Source organism: Gordionus sp. m RMFG-2023, chromosome 4 (genome assembly GCF_954871325.1).
Source record: "Gordionus sp. m RMFG-2023 chromosome 4, tfGorSpeb1-WG-v2, whole genome shotgun sequence".
NCBI lineage: Eukaryota > Metazoa > Nematomorpha > Gordioida > Chordodea > Parachordodidae > Gordionus > Gordionus sp. m RMFG-2023.
Genome location: NC_088778.1, coordinates 27,619,150 through 27,633,756, shown reverse-complemented (window position 1 = coordinate 27,633,756; position 14,607 = coordinate 27,619,150). Strand labels below are relative to the sequence as shown.

Sequence of the window (14,607 nt, the reverse complement as noted above, 5' to 3'; positions counted from 1 at the left end):
AAATGTTGAATTGTTGATGGAGAATTATTACTTTAGTTTATTTGTGTGTGTGGGGGGGGGGGGTGGGGTGGGGATAGAGATATCTGGTTAAAGATCGAGGAAATACCCTTCAAAGCAGCGTTCTAGTAAATGAATTCAACGGAATGCAGGTTTAAATGTAGTTCCAAATCTTGTTATCTGGAGGATAAAGGCAAGGGAGCATTTGGGGCGTGACTTCCATAAATTTAGTGCTAACCCCAGATGGGGATCTATAGTGGTGAGGCAGGAGATATAAAGCTTATAACCCCAAATTTGCTCGGGAGAGCGGCATGTTATTTAAGATTAATATTAAAAATCTAGACTAAAAAAAAATAGTAAAATATATTTGGTTATTTTTAGGGTGCAAAATTTTTTATTTATTGTATTATATTGAGTTGACATAAGAGAAATCTTTTTTGTCGATAGGTATATATCATTCGTAATTTACATAAGGTTTATTTTTTCAGACCTGCTTTATTTTTCCAGACCTGCTTTATTTTTAATATAATAATTGTCCTAGTTGTCCCTTGGTATCGACGTGCTTAGACCTCCTATATTTCTAAACTCAAAGGAGGTTTCCAGAAAAAATGGAGTAATATATAAAGAAAGAAGTAGCATCTCAAATGAGATCTTTCCTTGATAAGCATTGAAAGTTAAGATAAGACAAAAAAAGGATAATATATTTGTTTTGGAACTCCAAAATGTTAACACATCTCGAATTATATAAACTATTTAAAAGTGTTTTGGTCTGTCCTTAATTCCAGATAAGTGTTGAGAGCATTCTTATTACTTGCATGCATTTTATTATCGTCAAAGAACTAGATTATCTGAATTATGATAAATCTAGAATTTTCTTTTGGAATGGGTTCTGGACCCAAGACTTTAAAAAAAATATCAGAAATAGAATCTAAAATAATATAATTTTTGATTCCCTGTGTTAAATGGGCTCTTAAAGGGATTTTTTTACAAATGTTAAAAATATGTACATGATTATATGTAATCATAACAAAGTACAATATTAAAACATACATGACGTACTTAAAAATATAGGCCATATACTTTCATTGAAAAATGCATGCTGTGATTGGAGTAATTTCGTACAATGAAATCAATTCAATAAGTAATATTATGACGTATATTGATTATAAAATGATAAGTGATAACACTATAATACAATTATAACAAAAATAATATATAAATTACAAATGTTATTTATATAGTAGAAGGAGGGTAAATTTAATAAAGTGTTTTATATGTTTATGAGATTACAAATAATATTTAGAGTAGTAAATAGGTAGCCATATAAAAATTTGATTAAAAAAACATTTAAAAATTTTCAATAATTATATATAACTTTAATATAATATAACGATGATTGATTCTTACTGATAAAAAATAATAATATTAATATTAATTCTATGCTCATAATAGGTTAATTTATTTTTTAAAAACTGTTCATCCAATATTTTAGCCATTTATTATGCAAACTTCGGGATTTCGTTAATAGAGCAAAATCTCCAGGTTTGCATAATACTTTTTAGCTTAAGCAATGGGTAGCCGTTTTTAAATATTGAGCCGTTAAACAACACTAATTTTGATTATAATGTGATAGAGTAGTATAGCCTAGACTTTCTTCAAATGAGTGGGTAGGGGGATTCAAAATTTCAGATTTCGAAATGCTCTTCAAAATAATAAACCTAAAATATCTTCGATTTTTTTTAAAACTCTACAAAATTTTTGGGGAACTAATCTGGTGGAGAATGGTTAAGAATATGAATATTGAAGGTAAATGCACAAAAAATTGCTATTGCCTCTTATTAATCTTTGCATGCTCTTAAAAGATGGTAAATTAAATTTAATTATTTCCTTTATTAAAAAATAAAGACAGTATAAGTAGTATGATATGAAAAAAAGCAGTGTGGGTTCTTTAAAAATCAAATAATTTATAGGTAAGTAAGTCCAGTTATTCAATATATCAAAAATGTTACACATCCTTATTAGGATACAAGAAGCAAAAAGCGTTAGAAGAATACTTAAACTTAGATAAAAACTTTTCTGAAATAAAATTATTATAAGCATGTTAATTTTCATCAATTTGTGGAAAAAGACAATCAAAAATCATCTTAAATGTGGTTAAACATTTCACTTGTTCTTTAAAATCCTAATAACGGCAGGCCAAGTAGATGGGGGGGTGCGGGGTGGAATAATGCAAGATCATTATTGAGATTGAAGGGGAGTTAGGAAGCATGGTTTTACTAACATTGATTTCGATTTCCTTTTCCTTGTGAAGGAATTTAAAATGAAATTATGTAGAAAGTATGCTTGCACTTAGTTTTTTCTTTTCAATGATTATCGCAAAAAATTGGGAAAATTAATTTGCTTAATTATTAAAGTAACTCCGATAGTATAATTTTCACTAAATTAATCTTTTATAAATTTGAATGATCAAATAAAATAAATTAGCATTAAGTCTTGGTTATGATGTTTACAACATTTTTTTTCATTTATAAATTGAATTTACAAAAAAACCATTTAATTTGCCATTTAAATTTAACGAATATACCCATTAAATCGGAATTGTAAATTGTTTTTAGTTTATACAAGCATAAAATAAACCTGCAAATTAGTCGACAGACAGTCGGGATTGAACATAAAATATTTTTCAAATATTTTTATCAAATCAATATCTTGTATTTTATTAAAGTATTTAATTATTATTCTATAAAGTGTAATAGTTAGAGGCGCAGGCGCGTAAGCCAGACCCCACTCCCACTCCCCCCAAACCCCCTTCTCTCCCAAAAAAGCTACAATATATCACTTATCACTCTAAAGAAGAATTTGAAAGAAAAATAGTAAAAGTTAATAAATTTTCTAAATAAAAACTAATTTAAAATTTTTATTAAAAAAAAGTGAAAACCCAATATAATTTTTATGAAAGTTTGATAGAGCCAAAGGCCTATAATAAATGAACCTAAAGATCTCCAATAGAATTTACGGGGAAAAACATATCTAATAGTGTTGTCCCCCTCACCATAGGAAAATTTTGAATAATGTCTACGCTAGTTAAAATATAAGATGTTCATGGATATATTGTAATAAAAAAATAATCTGATATCTATATATTAAATATCAATAGGTGTCGTAGCATAGCGAGAGGATGAGAATTGAGTTATATAAGATTTTATGCCTAAATTTTTATGTAGGGTAACATGATATATAGCAATATACATCTTTTATATACTATTGACATATAATTCTAAGAACGGGGCTCAAACTCTTCTATTCCAATGACGCTAATAATTCTTGCGAATTTTTCATTTGACCCCAAAGGTTTGCGGAAATACTCTTCCTGGAACCTTCCCAATTTAAACATAGCACCTACATTTTAGAAGGTACCACACCACTAAAAGTAGTTTATTTTCTTAAAAAAATATAGATTATGAATCATAAAACAACATTACCATTTATTAAGAAATTCCTTACTCAAACAATTTTTTGAAAACACCTATTCAGAATAAATATTAAAAATGTGACATTTATTTTTTATATCCTGACATTAATATTTACATAGACTGACCTAAACTCATCATAAAGTCATAAAGAAGCCATATTTTTGCTTTAGATGCTAAGTTGTAAACGAATATATAGTGTGTAATCGATTACATTAACTTTTTATTAAATAAAAACTATATTTTCTAAATTTAATTAAAATTTATCCAAAAATAATGATAAATATCAGAGTTGTTAAGGTATCTTGATACAAAAAGGTTGTATCTATATATTTATAAAAAGTATCTATAGCTAGATACTCTTTTATGTGCATCTGTATCTATATTTATTTTACGTTTTTTAATATTAAAAATAGCAATGTCGAATTAAATTCATTTAATAATATACCCGAGTTCAAAAACAAAACAGACAATTTTGCTTTACGCAACGGATGACGACAACACTGTAAATTTTATATTATATTATTTTATTTATAATAATTTAAAAAATCTATATCATAATTTATATTAATTTAAAAAAAAATATATATATCATAATTTAGATTAATAAGTCTATAAGTTTTGACACATCAAATTTTCAAAAATTGTTGTTGGGAATATAATATATTTAATGATTATATCAATATAGAGTTGTTATGCATTAAATACAACAATCACTCTACCGTCAAGAGCCCCGAAAGAGTTATGGCTCAAAATGCCTTTACATATAAATGGGGGGGGCCTTAATGATAAAAAAATTGAGAATGTTTTTATTATTAAAATTTAACAATAATATAATTATATATATTTGCATATGAATTATTAAAATCTAAATCATTAATTTTATTATATAATTGTATATAGATGTGGGATCAGCTCAATAAATTTTTTAAACTTCGAAATTTGAGTTTTAACAATAAAATCCTAAATTAAGCATTATGCGCACATACATTATAATAAAAACTGTATCTGTACCTAGATATATTTGTAAAAACGTATCCTTATCTAGATGCCTTTTTAGACGATTATCTTATCTAAATCCATTTTAAACGATCTATCTCTATCCAGATCTACTTGTAAAGTATCTTTTAGCAACTCTAAAGAAAGAAAGAAAGAAATTGGAAATTCTATTATTTAACATTTGAACATAAAAATTATAACTATTATTTAAAAGTTAAAACTAATAATACAAATATAAATGATATAAATGTCATTAAAAATAATAAAAAATTTCTGACAAATGGCCTTTGTTTGAAATTTTATTTAAAATTCAAGTAAAAAGAAAATTTGTAATAATCACCATTTGCCACCAATTTTTAAATTTATAAATTACTTCATAAATAGAGAGCGTTAAATATTAATAACATTTATACCAATTATGCTTGTATTTAATTTCAAATAACTTTTAATTATACTATATAATCTCTATAATTATTTTAAAAAATAATATATAAATAGATTTAAAATGTTTTATATCCATTTTTTAAAATTTCTAACCAAATATATTGAAAAAGGGAACATAGCTAATGAACAAACACCTGAGATCATCATTTATTCAATTTTATTTACATTATAAATTTATACTCTGAAAAAAAACATATCATTATTATATTTAAAAAAAAAATAATTCCTTTATTTATACTATAAATATATAATTAAATTTATTCATGATAAAGTTAAAAATATATTGGTTAATTAATTCTTTAAAAACAATGATAAGTTTATAGAATCTATTTAAAATTAAATGTAAAAGAAATAGCTCAGGGGACTCAACGACAATAAAACAAAAAAATAAAGTCTAAATAAATCCATTTAACTCCTATTAAACATTTTAAAAAATTTATTAAGGTTGCTTCTAAAATCTGTTTCAAAATATTCGAAAATTTTCAAAAAATTTAATTTGAAATTGTATCTTTTGGACATCTTTTATTTTTATATTAAAAAAAAGCTTATTTCTCCTTTTTCGATAAAGTTTGGATATTTTACGAATTTAATTTTTTGATATTTTGGATATAGCCTATAAAGGTCAATTTTTTTTTAATACACAATTTAACAAACTGAGCAAATTATAAAAAATTGTATATTAAAAATTTTTGCAATAAAAAATGGTAGATTATGTTTAAGGTGATGCAATAACGGTTAACTCAATATCTTTTTTTAGGAAAATAATACGCAAAGGTTTTGCTCATGGATGGCATATAGGTTTGGATACATCTATTAGCTAAATCTCGGTGCGTAGGCACTATTTCTCTGAATAAAATATTGAACTAGGCCCATTTTAAAAATTGGCTCAAATCGAGTCGTTTAAACAACACTAATTGCAATAATGAAAAATTTGCAATATATTAAACACAGAAAGAAAAGAAATTAAGTTAATTATTTTATTTGCTTTTTTTTGACGTCTTTATACTTTAATTATCATTATATTCTTGCTGAAAAAAAAAGATATAGAAATGAATTATTAATCTTTAAAAATATTGTGATAATATCAAAACACAAAAATTAACGAAAAATTTCCCATCACTATATGATATTATTATAGAGTCTAAAATATATATTCAAGATTTGAATTTAAGATTATAACGATTCATTATTTTAAACAAAAGTTAATAGAACTGCGATCTTATTTTAAATAAAATGGATTAGAATTTGAAACAAATTTTAATATATATGCTAATATCTTCTTTTTTCTATGAATTTTGCTAATTTTTTTTTTTGGGGGGGGGATCATAATGGGAATAACTATTGGTTAAAGTATATTATGATTATATGAAAGATTAATAAGAATTATTTTACTACTTAATAATTCATAATTACCCTAATTTGTAAAAGAATGAAGATAATAGCTTAATATAAGTATTCATCTGAGATAAATTTTTTAATTAGCATAAAGTTAAAAGATGTAATAACTGAGTTAAGAATCGGGAGTAGGATTATAGGTGGAAGGGATATGGGATAGGATTGGTGTATAATTAAAGTTTTGAGCGATATGGATTAGGTAAGATTAATTCACCTTTTTTTGATAGCAAATATGGCCAGTCATGTGATTACAGATAAACTTTTTTAACTAGGTAACGTTAATATTCCTAAATTTCATTTTTGTTATAAAATTTTACAACCTTTTCTGAATTAATTATTCTTCTATCTCATTTGCAATCTCATCTTAATTAATTACCGAAGCCTATAAAATATATTTATAATGAATACAGATGAAATTATATCATAAGAAATTTTAAAGATAATTCTTAGCATAAAAACACTTCTATCACCCTTCATTCACGGTTAGCGCGAATTCAATAACTGTGAATTTCCCATTTTCCAAACCTCAATTGTATTGTAAAATTATACCTTCCAGATACTTACTCATAATAAAATTGTTAAAAAAATGAATATGATAAAATTAAAAATATGGTAATCTAAAAATTAGATAAAAATAAAAATTCTCATTAGTGATGAGTGGGCAAATACAAGAGAGGAATGTATTGTAAATTTCGTTATAGCAACCCTAACCCTATATTCTATAAATCAATTGAAACAGGGAGAAATATACATATACGGGGGAATATATATTAGATGAATTTATTAAAGTAATTGAGGAAATAGGAAACACAAAAATTAACACCATAATAACTGATAATGCCTCTTGCGTAATAAGAAAAAATCTCGGACACTTTTAGGAAATAAATATCGAATGAATCGGGTAAGCAGTTCATGGTAGTTTTGTTAACCAACTTTAGGTCGATTTTTATAAACGGTCCGATTAAGATTTTAGCCAAAAATATTATTATGCAGGCCTCGAAATTTGGCAAATAGAGGTCCAAACTTTTCTAATACCTTTGGGCAAAATCTCCATGCTTACATAATATTATTTTGTCTAAAATATTAATCGAACCTTTTTAAACAAAATCAATTTTATATCGGGTCGTTTAATAACACTTGTTTCATGGTGCCTCGAGATTTCGAGAATAGATCGAGAACTTTTCTATGAGCAATCAGGCTTGCATAATATTTTTCTGGATAAAATATTAAGTTAAAAGTTAGCCGTTTTTAGAAATGGCCTAAATCGAGCTGTTTAACAACACTGTATGCCTAACATTTTGATGGCAAAATTGCATCGTATCCCGCATCCCTCCCAATCCATGTTAGAGTGCCCTAAATATTTTTTATTATAATTAAATCGAATAGAAAAAATATATTATTTTATTTAAAAAATATTCCCAAAATATACCAATTGGTTGACAAACATAATAAATTATTTAAAGAAATCTTCTTTTTTTTTGAAGATTGTTAATAAATCTTATTTTTTCTACTATATATTTATGAGATTTTTTTTAATGATTTAATTGGATAACTTCTAAAAAGATATAAAAAAGCATAAATTAGCCACTTTTTTTGGTTCAATTTATGGATGTTTTATTACTGTATTAATACATATTCTTTTTCTTTTCTTTTTAATCTTTTTATTTCGTACAATTCTTTATTTATATACATAATATGTCATTAAAAAAATTGTCATAAAAACCTTTTTAAACCAATTACTTAACTCTATTTTTATGCCTTATTATTATTACAAAACTAAAATTATCTATATATTATATAATAAATAATACACTCTGATTCAGTAATAAAGTAGTATCTAGATATAATATTGCACAATTAAAATTTTATAAAATATTCGACCGACACATAAAGTAATTATAAAATTTTCTAATAAAATTTTTATCCAAATCATAAATTATCACCCTAATTTTTCCTTAAATAATGATATTTTGATAATTATTCTGTTGATTATAATGAATATTTAATGTGTTATGAAAAAAGAAAATTAATTAAAATTTATAACACTTAAAAGTTAATTATGGTCCGATGTTGCACAAATTAAAATCATTAATTATTAATAAAAAAGGGAAATTATTAAATAATATTTGAAATCCAAAAATCTAAAGAATCCTTAAAAAGCACGGTGTTATACAATATATATTAGTTGTTAAAAGATTCTTTTCTAATAAATCTAGATACAAATATCTGGTCTAAAATATAGATCTAGAAACAGTTATATCGTCTAAAAATCTACCTAGATACAGATACAATTTTATGTAGTGTGCATCATGCTTAATTTAGGGTTTTATTGTTAAAATCCAAATTTCAAAGTGACCAAAAAAATTTACTGAGCTGATATGACATCTAAATATATAATATTGTTTCGATTTTAATAATTCATATACAAAATATATAATTTAATGATTATAAATAATTGCTAAATTTTAATAATTAAAACATTCTCAAAATTCTTATCAAAGGCACTTCCGTTTTTATCTGCAGAGATATTTTAAGCCACACTAAACCCTTTATATCGAATCTTTTAAATCACTTATTAAGGGCCATTTTTAAATTTAATTATTAGATCGAATATGTATTTTAGCGCCTAAATAGTACCCAATGTGCGAATTTTAAACAATTTTACCGCGAACTTTAAAAACTACTTTTTCAAATCTCATATATATATTTAAAAAAATATAATACAAAAGTTTATAGTGAAGACTGTCTTTTATAAATATATTTTTCCGTTAAATTCGGATTTTAAAATATCTTAAAAATCGCAATCGCTAAATGATTATAAAGTTAGAAAGATTCCGAAATCGCCAATAAATTTATAAAATTATTCTTTAAAAAAATTTCCTTTTGTGATTTTTCGACTTATGAGATGTTAATTTTTTATATATAATAATTTATCTACAATTATATATTTTGTGATAGGTCTGAAATAAGGGCTAACCAGAAATCTTCCACCCTGTTTATTTAAAATCTCTCAATATTAAATTATTTATACTTAAGGCTTTTTTAAAATTCGAAAAATCTGATTTCACCGGAAATAAGCTTCAGAGTGTATAGAGTATCCATCATTAATATTTCTAACAATTTTGCCATACATTTTTCTGTATTCTTCAATTTTATAAGTTAAAAAAAAATCTATAATATTATAAATAATTTATAAAATTGAGATTTTTTTTTTATGAAAACTTTAGATAGTTATAAAATACGATGTCAAAATTAATTTCCGGTAAATCAGATTTAAAAAAAAATCTTTCTTCAGTCAATGGTTTAAAAATTGATAGATTCAGGATCACCTCCGTATTCCCAGATAAACCTGTCGTATTTCATTATCGTTCTAATAAATCGTTGAAAACTTATATATAAATAAGAGAAAACTAATCTTAATAAAAAAAGATTTTATCTATTCGAATTTATTTTTAGACTCTGGACTCAATTCGACTAACCCTGCATTCACAATTAGCGCGAATTCGCGGCGTAGTATACAAAATATGTTGTGTTTTTATATACCTCACCGCCGAATTCGCGCTAATTTGAATGCAGGGTAATCCAAAGAGATCTGTAAATCACGACCTGGCCCGTACCCAACCGGAGTCCCTAACATTTCTTTAAACATTTTGTGTCTGGTGGGGCCGGGCTAATTTTCAAGTATGATATCATAACATTTTTGTCAAAATATATTGATATATTTTAAAATTCTTCCAAGAAACAAGGAGCTAATATTTTTTATTTGTAGAATTTTTTCTTAATTTTTTTTTAAAACACGGCAAATAATTTATATTTTATTTCGGGCCGGGTTTTTCCTGAAAAATAAAAGAAAATTTGTTGGGGATCGGGCCGGGCAGGTCAAATTTTTTATAAATAATTTTGTGTCGGGTCGGGCTTGATAAATTAGCAGATGCAGATCACTAACTCAAACCACTAAATTGAGTTCAAGTAATTTTTTCCCCGAACTTCTACCGTACCAGAAAACTAATGACTCATAACCCGTCTTTAAAACTATCAGCTAGCGGGGTTTTCTACCTTGAAAAAGTGTTTTCGATTTTTTCATTAATTTTATAATTGAACTTCAATATAATTTATTAGAGTTAACCCTTTTAAATAAAATAGGTTCGTATATTTAGAGGTTATTCTGCCCACTTTGTCAAAAATGACATTACATAAAACAATTTTTTATAATTATACCATTCTATTTACATTAAAAAATCCGAAATATTTATAAAATAAGTCCAATTAAATTCGATACAAGGTTAACCATCCTATTGAAATCAATAGAAACTTATTTTTTAAATTGCTCCCATGTAAAATTGCAAAAAGTGGAAATAGAATATTCTAATTCCAAGCGACGATATAAAGGCATAATCATGTATATATTTCATTTATTTTAAATTTTTTGTTTTTAGCCCCTTTTATACAAAGAAGAGAAACTTCAAGGAGACTAAAAAATAGCGCATGAGGTAGTTTGATTTGCGGTAATTTAAAATTTAATTAAAAGGTATACAATTATTTGGAAAAAGTTGGACAAATAAATGCAAGTGTAATTACATTAAATTCTCTTCTGTATTAAATATTCATATTAAACGTATAACATGGTTCTCTTATATTATATTAGTGTATAATGAGTAAATAGTGGCATTCCCTTAAATTTAAATTTAAATTTAAATGGGTCAAAAATATAAGTTTCTTATGACTATATTAATAAAATAAGAAAAGGATGGTGTGTATAAGATAATGTAAAGACAATTATGAAATGAAATATATAAAAGGGGTAGATATAAATAATCTATTCTAAATTTATGATGATGACATAAACTAAGCTTAAATTATTATATTATCCAACCTCCCACAGCCATTTAGAGCTTAAACCACATTTGATAATTTAAATTTTTTTTACAGATACAATTATTTTTTTTTAATTACCAAAATTTTATTTTATAATCATTAGAATGAACTAAAATATAACTGTAAAGTTTCACAAATAAAGAACTATAAAAAATTGAAATAAGACAGAATTTTTTAATTTCTTTTTATCTTGTTAAGAAGAAATCGAACAATAATTATAATTTAAATTCAAAAAAAGGTTAAATCCCTATACAATAATTATGAATTTTTTTTCTTTCTAAGTTATAAATTTTGTGTCCTGCTCTACATATATCTTTTTAACATTCATTTTTTCTATAAACAAATAAACATTGTAAATTTTAACTAAGGTTATAGAGAGTAAACGTTATAAAACGGAATTGTTATGAATTAAAATGTTAAAGGATTATATTATACATGTAATATGGGAATTTGAATAAATAAAAATTAATTCTTGAATTATATAGTAAACATGGGACATTTTGCAAATGTTTATTTAACGTAAAATTAGCAATTTTATTATAAATTTAGGCATATACGATATTGCCCATAAATTGATTATATTGGCATAAAATTTTTTCGAAAGCTTTTTTTCTGTTAATTTACTACGTCAATTACCCACTAATCCCTCAAATTGTAATATCATTCTTATTCCTTAAGGTATTACCATAGGAAGGAGTACTGGTGTACTTCTAATATTTACAGTTTTACCTCGCCTGGGCAGAGATAGAAACCGAACCTGAACTTAACCGTTAAAGTACCATTATTATTTATCGAACCTACTGAACAGTTAGAATATTTGACCCTGATATACTACTAAAAAGGTATATGAACATGTTTGAAACTTTTGACATTCTAATTCTTTTAAAATTAATTATTTTTAGTATTTTTATATATTGCTATTTGAGGGTGCCAGCTACCCAAGTAAGCGCATAGCTCAACCATAAAAATTTCCTTCTTATAGATATAATTTTTGACCATTAAAAATTAAAATATTTTAATTGTAAAGGCTCAATTTTATTTTCTACAGAATAGTGATAAAATGTAAAAAAAAAATGTGCTATTCCTTTAAATAGATACTTTTTGAATGATTCGCAAAATAAATTATTTAACTTATGGATATTTATTATGGTAATATTTTTTTTAAAAGAAAATAAATAAATATAATATTGCTATTATTATGTGTTATCTTTTAATTGTCACGAATTCAAACTTAAACATATTTTTTATTACATTTATTTTTTATTTTTTAAATCTCTGTAAAATGTGTATATAAATTATATAAATAGTTTGGAAGAATCTTTTACTTTTATTCAAAGACTTCGGAAAAAGAGGCATTTTTGCTTCTCTGTTATGTTCCCATTGCGGTTATAAAAAATTTCCGTTTCAAGGTCGGAAACATTTCCGAAAGTGTTCATGAAAAAATAACATATTATTTTTCAAAATATTATTATATATATATTCGCAATGTAGAGATTTTTACGATCCTAATCTTAATATAATTCAAAACGGTCAATAGATAATGTTATGTGAGGTAAACAGCAATTTAAAAAAAAAAAATCAGCCATTATAAATATTATATTATATTTATAATTTTGTGATAAATGGAAATTAAATTTTTGAAATTATTTTATATTTAGATTAACTATGAGTTTAATGGCAATTAGATATACAGGTATTTTTAATATCGCTTCCCTAATTCTATAGTTATAACAAACTTATCTAAATGCAATAGTTGTATTACTTAGGTATACACTAGAATTTTATTGGGGGGGGGCACTATTGGGTTCCTCTTAAATATTATCGGAGATCTCTAGGCCAACTTATTGTAAGCCTTTGGCTGTGTTATATTTTTATCTTGGTTTTTCACTTTTTTTAATATAAGGAATGCTTTTTCCATGTTAACTTTTGCTGATTTTTTTTTCAAATTATTGTTTATTGATCAATTTTTAGAGAATGTTCAAATAGGATTTTTGATAAAATTTTATCTCAAATTCCAATTGGTATAAAAATCCTTAATAGGTACTTTTGTAATTTTTATACATAAAAAATTTTTCAGGATCAAATCTTAAATTTTTTGGATCAAAAATTTTGGCAAAAAACATCTACAAAAAATCGTTACAATTTTTTTTCGAACTCTGATTGTAAAATTAGATTATATTTTAATGTATAAAATAAATTTTTTTTGCATGAAACATGAATAAATTTCGATATTGTGTTGTATGTTTTTTAATCAAATATAGGAGGCTGGCATTCTTTACTTGCCTGATTTTCTATGAATCTCATCTAATTATAGTTAGGAAAATTACATCCCTAATCTTATTAGTGTTATCTTTATCTTAGCTTTTATATAAATAAATCTACCAATAGAATTCTCTTTGTTCTCTTACAACTTAAGCGAATCTCAGAACTTTGTCACTAACCAGCTGCATAAATTTACCTAAACTTGAGGAGCTCATATTTTTTTTTTAAAAATATTTTCTAAAATGACAACAAATTTTATTTAAAATGAGCAAAAACAAGAAAATTTCATCTATATAGAAGTTAACGAAAAAAAAGGTTTAAAAAAATCCAAAAATTTTCTGGGTCCTTCCTAAGTTTTTGGTAGGCGTGGGCCCCTTTGCGTCCCTTCCTACCAACGCTACTCATACTAATCCTCAAGCCAATTTTATGAAAATAATTTAATAAGTAAAATTTTGACATAAATCCTATTAAATATATTTGACCAAAAGACAAAAAAATTGAATTATTTTTATACCAAATCAGGAAGAAAAAATGAAAAAAAAATATATTTTACTTGTACTACTTAGAGGAATGCAATGAAAAAAATCTAATTTATGATGAATGGCAAGATGCAACATGTATAATAATATGCTATCTTTATTGTTTAAATTTTTCATATCAAATTTTAGGAGAGTTTATATTATAATATTATTTTAACCGAAATATAATTTTTTTTAAAAAAAATATCATTTTTAATGAAATTTATTTTATTTTTTTTTTGAAAAAAGAAATCACAGGATAAATGACAAACTTTTATTTTATTTTATTTTTATTAAATCGATATTAAATTTGTTTTTCAAATAAATACTTTAGGATTTTATCTTGTATATTTATGCATTCAAGTACAGGTCTTAATACTTTCGTTTTATAAAAACTTTGACGGAACCAAGGGGATAGAGGGGTAGGGGGGATTGGCATCATTATCAAATCTATATATTAAAAACTTAGGGATAGAGTCAAATGATAAAATTTAAATTTTTTTTTTAAAAAAGTGAAAAACTAAAATTATCCTTTAAAAATATAATATAGTCAAAGGTCTGCATCATTTGGACCCAAATACCTTCATTAAAATTTATGGGAGAAAAAAAAATAATATTGACCCCCCCCCCCCGCCCCCTTTACCTTA

At 24.7% G+C, this 14,607-nt stretch overlaps 1 protein-coding gene across 1 annotated transcript in view; it reads right to left on the bottom strand.

Moving 5' to 3' along the window:
- LOC135929194 (GTP-binding protein Di-Ras2-like) overlaps positions 1–14,096 on the bottom strand; it is a 30,789-nt gene extending 16,693 nt beyond the window's left edge. Inside the window, exon 1 of the mRNA XM_065465748.1 lies at positions 13,996–14,096. The gene's annotated coding sequence lies outside the window, so the exon portion shown is untranslated. The remainder of the gene's footprint in view (positions 1–13,995) is intronic.
- Positions 14,097–14,607: the final 511 nt, after the last annotated feature.